Source organism: Girardinichthys multiradiatus, chromosome 1, assembly GCF_021462225.1.
Source record: "Girardinichthys multiradiatus isolate DD_20200921_A chromosome 1, DD_fGirMul_XY1, whole genome shotgun sequence".
Classification (NCBI taxonomy): domain Eukaryota; kingdom Metazoa; phylum Chordata; class Actinopteri; order Cyprinodontiformes; family Goodeidae; genus Girardinichthys; species Girardinichthys multiradiatus.
In genome coordinates this window covers 26058446-26066184 of record NC_061794.1, presented here as the reverse complement: position 1 = coordinate 26066184, position 7739 = coordinate 26058446, and positions in this window count along the sequence as shown.

Here is a 7739-nt window from a genome sequence, read left to right as displayed (position 1 = left end):
CTCCCTATTGGCTCACGCAGACCCTTACGTAGTGAGTGCGTACGTATAGAGCACAGATCCCTTCATATGATGTGTTTGATTTGAAAGTTACGTGATAAAATAATGATTATATATATATATATATGTGTAACGTGTTTTTTTTTTTTTACATTTGGTTCAGTTCAGTTTATTCACATAACTTCACATCAAAAGTTATCTTGCGGTGCTGTAAAAACAAAATGATAAAAACTAAGATCAGATTCATATCTAATTCCAAATCAAATTCCACATTTAAGTCCAATTCATTAGAGTAAAAATGAAATATGATGATGAGATGAGAAATATAACACAGGCCTGTAATGTCAGTTTTAAATTATAATTATTTCTGTTAAATTTAATCTATTTAAGTACACACAGTCTAATGCAATCCAGTCTTATAATACCACTCAAAACAATCCCATTCAATAAAATTCATAATGTTTTGACTTTCTGCTTTATGGTGTATTGCTTTCCCTTTTGCTACCAAAACATCACAGATCCATCAAGCCATGTACTCCACTAGAGGCCTGAAGGTGTGCTGTGGTATCTGGCACCAAGATATTAGCAGCAGTTCCTTTTGGCTTCGTAAACTGCAAGATGGATGAACTTGTTTATTGAGCATGTCCCACAGATGTAATCGATTGTAATGAAAACTGATGAATATGAAGGCCAGGTCACCACTTAAAACCATTCCTGAACCATTATTGCTTAAAGACGCTACAACCATCAGAGAATAATGTTTCCTTCAAAAGATAGGCTGGGCTTAAAACTTTCCTTTTTGGTAAAGCTTACAGTTAGAGTGGCTTAGGTTATCCTGAGCTATCTTCCTTGTTTTTTACCTCCATCTTCTTCCCTCCCTGTTGGTTGGAGTAAGGGGGAGTCAGGTTTAGCCTAAACCGGCTCAGTTATGGTTGAGGTGCAAACACATCCTCCATTTCTGCTACCTGTATGACCCCCTCTCTTTTCCAGTGGTTATGGTCAATTTGACAGAGAGAGGTATCCCAATCATTGTGGTTTTTAGTTTAACAATGGCCATCAGTGGGTTCTAGATGGACAAACTGTCTACTTTTAAGGCTAGACTTAAAACTTTCCTTTTAATAAAGCTTGTAGTTAGAGTGTCTTAGGTTATCTTGAGCTATCTGTGTAGTTATGCTGCTATAGGCTTAGGCTGCTGGAGGATATAATGACCACTTTCACCCTCTTCGTTACATTCTCACGCTACTCTCCAATTTTGCATTATTTGTTGTTATTTCAGCTTTTAACTTTATGTTCTCCCTCTTTTCTCTTCCTAGAAGCTACACCTGGCCTGACTCTGTATCTACCTGTGACACCTTTCTGGAGAGGGGAATCGTCCGAGCTTCTGCTGGCAACAACTTAATGCTCACCCTCTACCAATGATCCACATGGCCCTGTCTTTTAGTGTTTAACCCTTTCTCTCTCCTAGACATGGAAATTGACTGAGCTTTTACTGTAACTAATTATATGTGCTCTCTTTCAGACTCTAACCTTGAAAACTGGCTCAGAGTTTATCTGTTCTTTCTTTCTAGGTGAAACAACTAAAGGAGCTACATCCATTAACATTTACTTTTCCTTCCCATAGAAAGGACTCCTGGATCAGTGCTTCTTTGTTCTCTTTGTGTCTCTGCTCTGTTCTCTCAAACCCCCAGTCGGTCGTGGCAGATGGCCGTTCACACTGAGCCTGGTTCTGCTGGAGGTTTCTTCCTGTTAAAAGGGAGTTTTTCCTCTCCAATGTCGCTACATACATGCTCAGTATGAGGGATTGCTGCAAAGTTAACGCCAGTGACTGTCCACTGTCTCTACATGCTCATCCAGGAGGAGTGAATGTTGCAAGTCACTGACTGAATACAATCTGCTGGGTTTCCTTAGACAGAAAAACTTTTTATCCAATTTGAATAAATAACTAACTCTGACTGCACAGTTCAATGATTAGGATTAATTGGAATGTATGAACCTGACTTTTGTGAAGTGCCTTGAGACGACATGTGTTGTGAATTGGCGCTATATAAATAAACTGAATTGAATTGATCACAGGAGCCATGGTTTCCCTACAGAAAATTGCTCAAACATCAACCTGCCGTCACCAGTTTATCCTTTTCCCATTGTACATCCTGGTTTTATTTGTTCCTTAGGAAAGTGAAACACACGCATCCACATAACGCAAAAGACAAGAGTAGTAGGTTCCACTTTTGTTTCGTCCAGTCATGATGCTCACATGCCGATTCTTGGCACTTTCGGCAGTGGACAGGGGTCAGGATGTGCACCCTATCTTGTCTGTGGTGATGCTGCCCCAAACACAGCAAAATTAGATTAACTGTGTATTCTAAAATGTTTCGATCAGAACCAGGACCACATGATCCAGTTTTTACTTCCGCAGTACACTATTGAGCCTTAGCCACCTAATATCGGTCCCACTGTTCCTTGGTTGGACCACTTTTGATAGATCCTAACCACTACAGCCTGGGTGCAACTTACAGGAACTGTAGGTTCAGAAAATGCTCTGACCCAGATGTCATCACAATTTGTCCCTTGTAAAAACTTGCCGAAACCCTGTCTCGTGCAGATTTTTCTTGCTTCTAGCACATCACCCTTGAACACAAAATGCCTGCCTGGTGTATCCCACCTATTCCTATGTGATATGACTTAGAATTAATCAGTGGTTTTCACTTTGCCTTGAAGGTGGCAATAATGATATGTCTGATCCACGTATCAGTTAGTAAAACGTTGTCTTTTTCAGGACGTTTGCCCAACATCAAATCTTTTTTTTCATTCAATGCTCCAACCAGAGCAGGCATGGGGTAGCATGCGACTGGAACAGCAACAGTGAGATCAAACAGCCCACACCTTGAGGCTCTTGTGACCAACTGAATAACGTTTAGACACCACACCCTGATTACTGTGGCTGAGCATGTCCATCCCTTTATGACCAGTGTACCTGTCTTGTGATGACTGCTTAAAACAGGATAATGTACCATGTTACAAAGATCAAATCCTCTTACATTGGTTCTTTGAACATGATTTCATTTAATTCCAATGGTCTCCACAGTCAACTGACCCTAACACTGTCAATGAATCTGCTGCAACTGCATGATGCTAACATGTCAATATGGAGTTAAAATCTCTGAAGAATGTTTCTGATGTCTTGTTAAGGCTATGACAAGAAGAATTAAGTTAGTTCTAAAGGTAAAGAGGGGTCCAACCCATTACTAAGATGTACTTGATAAAGGCTCCTATGGGTTTAGACAAAAATCCAACATCTGAGTTGATGAAATCATCCTTAGTAACTTTCACTAATACTATTTCTGTGTTATAATGACAAATCCTAGCCAATATTCCTCAAATTGATAATTGCTGTCAAAATAATTGTCGAATTGATTAGCAAACTATTTGTTTAAATATATATGTTTTTATATGAACTGGAGATGGATAGAGATTAAACAGGATAGGTTTGCCAATAAATTTATTTAATATTCTACATAATCCTACACAAGAGTTGTTTATTGTAAAACATCATAGTAACCAGAACTCGCTCAGTTTACGGGGCTTTTTTTTTAGTTTTCTCCTGCTCATCAGCATCTTTTTTTTTTCCTGGATCCTCCCACATTTAACCAACTCCAATTATCTTACTTCCCACTTCTGGGAAGCGTTTGGAAAAGGCTGGCTGATGGGGATTTCCCTCTATCTTGGTCCATAAATGACATCATTGTTTGGTCTTACAGTTAGACCCTTTTGGTCGAGAGTTTAAAATATTACTGGAAACAAAACGATGTACCTAAATTAATCATCCAGAGAAGTAGTGCAATGAAAATATATACACATATTTGACACTTATTTATAACAGAATTGTGGTAAAGAACCATGAAGTGTCGCAATATAACATTATGTTTACACAATTCAGCTGCTAAGATTTCAAAATTGCCCGGAGTGGAGAGGAAACTGTTCGCCTCCTTTTACTCGCTCAGGTTTTATAGATCTTCGGATGTCATGCCCTCTCATGTATCAAAAATATGTTGGAGTTTATGGAAGGTTGATGAAGTGGGTGATGAGTAAAAACTATAAATCAACATAATGAAACATACAAAATCTTGATAATGATTGCTAACTTTGCATTGTGGAGAATATTAATTATGATTAGCTTTTAACAAACTTTAACAAAAAACATTTAAAATGTGTATTGTGATATTTATTTTTTAAATAAGCTGTTTGTTTTGGAAAAATATGCACCTACACTGCATTTTTGGACCAGGATGAAAATAAATGTTCAAGAGCCTAATTATTTTTCTGATACAGGCATTTTCATTTCAGTCAAATGTTCAAGGCCTTTCTCACAAATATTGAATAATTTAAATTAATTACATAAGTAGAAGAGAAGTGGTGTGAAAGTGTGGGCTGTTCCCCTCTCTCTGGCCTATGCCAGCAACCACAGCAGTTAGCAGTTCCCTTCCTCAGAACCAAGCGCTCCTTTTATCAGCATTAAGCAGAGCTTCCGCCAGCCAACATCCTCCTTTCCCTGCCTTCCCTCTCTGACTGTATCACTAACCAGCCTTTGCATGCTTCATGCACATTGGTTGCATGTATACGCACAAAAGGATTAATGCAGCCTTAAACAATGAATTAGCTTTTGTTTCACTAAGTAAGTTTGTTTACTGTAAATCTCTTTCTTTAACATCATTGGTGCATAAAACAAATGTATGCAGAAAGGTAGGGTTAAAAATAATCCAAAAACGCAAAGCTGCTGTTGCAAAACTTTATCTTAATCTGAACATCTTGAGATAAGCGCAGGTTTTATTGAGACATACAGAAGAATGATGCTGCATGTTCAGGTTCCTCATTTTCTCACCTTCAGGCTGCAGTAACATGTGAACATCATGACAGGCGCAGCAATGAAGAATAGAAGGATTAAAATCCTTGAAATCAATTTATGCTTTCCTGCATATCTTCCCCCATCCATCCATCCATCCATCCATCTATCTATTAATCTATCTATCTATCCATCTATCCATCTATCCATCCATCCATCCATCTATCTATTAATCTATCTATCTATCCATCCATCCATCCATCTATCTATTAATCTATCTATCTATCCATCCATCCATCCATCTATCTATTAATCTATCTATCTATCCATCCATCCATCCATCTATCTATTAATCTATCTATCTATCCATCCATCCATCCATCTATCTATTAATCTATCTATCTATCCATCCATCCATTTTAAACATGAGACAATGGTAAACATGCTGAAGAGACAAAGACTGTCCCATTTAGTTGAAAAGGCACCTAAAAGATTAAGGACATTTCAAAAATATTAATGATTCACCCTATAATACACAACGTGGCTAAATGTTGTGTCATTTGCACCAGCATAAAGCAAACATAAACTAAAAAAACTTAACATAAAATAAAAACAACAACAATAAAATCACACACAAAAATGTTCAGGAGGGTTCAACAGATCAATATTAAATTTCAGTTTATGTCTAATATTGTTAATGTGACCACATTTACTTAACAAGGCTGTTTCCACTACTTACATTTCTATTTCTTTCTTCCTGTATCATTTACATGCAACATATCTGTCTATAGTCAAGTAGATAGCACTTATTAGATAAATATAAAAGCACAATTCAAACAAACCTGGGGCTATTTAGTTCACTTTTATAATTTTGGATATGCTTTTATATTTACCAAACAGTAAATTTTTTTTTAATATTCATTCGGTTTTTTATTACTATTATTTTATAATGTGTGTAATTTAATGTATTCTGTTTTCCTTTTTACGTAGCTGCTAACACACTGTGAATTTGCTCACTGAGGCACAAATAAAAGACTCTGTTCTGTTCTATTGTATTGTATTCTACGATCAGATCATTTTATCAATCTTGTTTTTATAACATGGTAATCTTTAAGAATTAAAAATTAAGTAGAAATTTTTTTCTTTTCTTTTCAAACTAAGATCTGGCTTTTATTTATTAAAAATGATCTACCGTCACTTTTTTTGTTCCCTTCCCAGAAGCTGACTGAAAACATTCCTGTTTTGATACCACAACCCTCTGTCCGAACCAATGTTGAGTGAGTTTTTTTTTTTTTCATTTGTCTATGATAAAGTTTTCTAGATACTCAATCAAAGTTAAACAGGCCACATTTTCATTATATGCAGAAAAACATAAAGCCGTTAAAGAGTGCCGTATTGTGTAGATGAGATGAACAAGACACAAGCCGGTATGCCTAGCCTTTTGTTTCAGGGTCATTGAGAGAAATGAAGCCGGAGTTTAGTCAACAGTGGGCGCCTGCTGTGTTTTTGTAAGTAAAGTAGTCTGTGCAGTCATGAAGAGCATGAACAGTAAACTGTGAGAGGGCCTGTTAGCTCCAGGCAGAGATGTCAAAGACTAATTGGAGCAAACAAACACAAAATGGCAATGTGGGCGTTGACCTGGGAACTGTGTCCAGATTTCAAACCGCTGTGGTTGCAGTAATAACAGGGCATGCTGTGGCATTGGTTGAGTCAGGGGCTGGGTGCTAGGAACTTGAGTTGGGAAGTCCCTTCCTGGATTCCTGGTAGACATTCACCTTTCTTGACTTTGTCAGCCACCTACTTTTCTTTCCCCAACTGAAAACAATGTCAGTAAAAGCTTTGTGATTTCAGTGGGGTTTTATACTGTAATGATCTCATGACATTAAATATATTGTGATTTACTGAGAGTATCAACTTTCTATTTGAAGCTGCTCAGCATTTAACACAAGCATATCCTGCATACACTTATTCTCCAAATTTTTCTTTTTGAAATTTACTCACGTAAGGATCCACAAACCCATGAAATTAAAGTAATTAAAATTTAAATTTGAGTGAAGTAGATTTCCCCCCCTGTATATTTATTCGTCATATGCAAATGGTGAATCCGCTTGTTGCTTTTAGTCTAAAAAAATGAGAACTAATCTAATTTTTGTTTATTGGATCATACAAGAATTGTTAGATAGTTAGATAGTCTTTCAACAATGTAGTTATTTTTATATTTGGCGGAAGTTAAAACGCATAGTTTTGGCTTGAGTTATTTTGAGAGTACTTGCAGTATGTTGTGGAGAAAGCTGAATAAATTCTAAATTTTCTACTATGATAATAAAGTGTTTTAATGCAACCATTTATCTGATTTGTGTTCCAAATAAAATGTGTTGATTGATCTGATCTATCATAATTCTACATTAATCTGTGGCACCACAAGACAAGGTGTTGCTGTTATCTATTACACTGCAAGAAAAAGAAAAACATATACAAAAGAATAATGAATAAAAACAGTCCAACAGAACCACGATACAGAACATTAAAGTCTTTGTAAGTTCACTCTTCATGATGTTTTAGATCCGGGCAATGAGGGGGATTTTTTTGTGTGGGATTTCAATGGTCACTTGCTATGTAAGACACGCTCCCCTTCATTCTTCCCCCTGCTCCTGTATCTGCCTTGGCGGTTGCTCTGCCAGATAAAGGAACAATGCAGTCTTTCTTACCTGTCTGAGGGGTGTGCATTCCAGCTCCACTAAACTGAGTCTCAATCCTGCCTCCGAGCCTCCAGCAGGGCCTTGGCTGCAATGTAAAGTAGTCTGACTTCAGGTGCTCTAAATCACACTCATCATACCTTTTCCCTTTTGGAGGATTTGGGAGGACATTGTTCTTGTGCTGTTTTGGACTGGGCAGAGACATC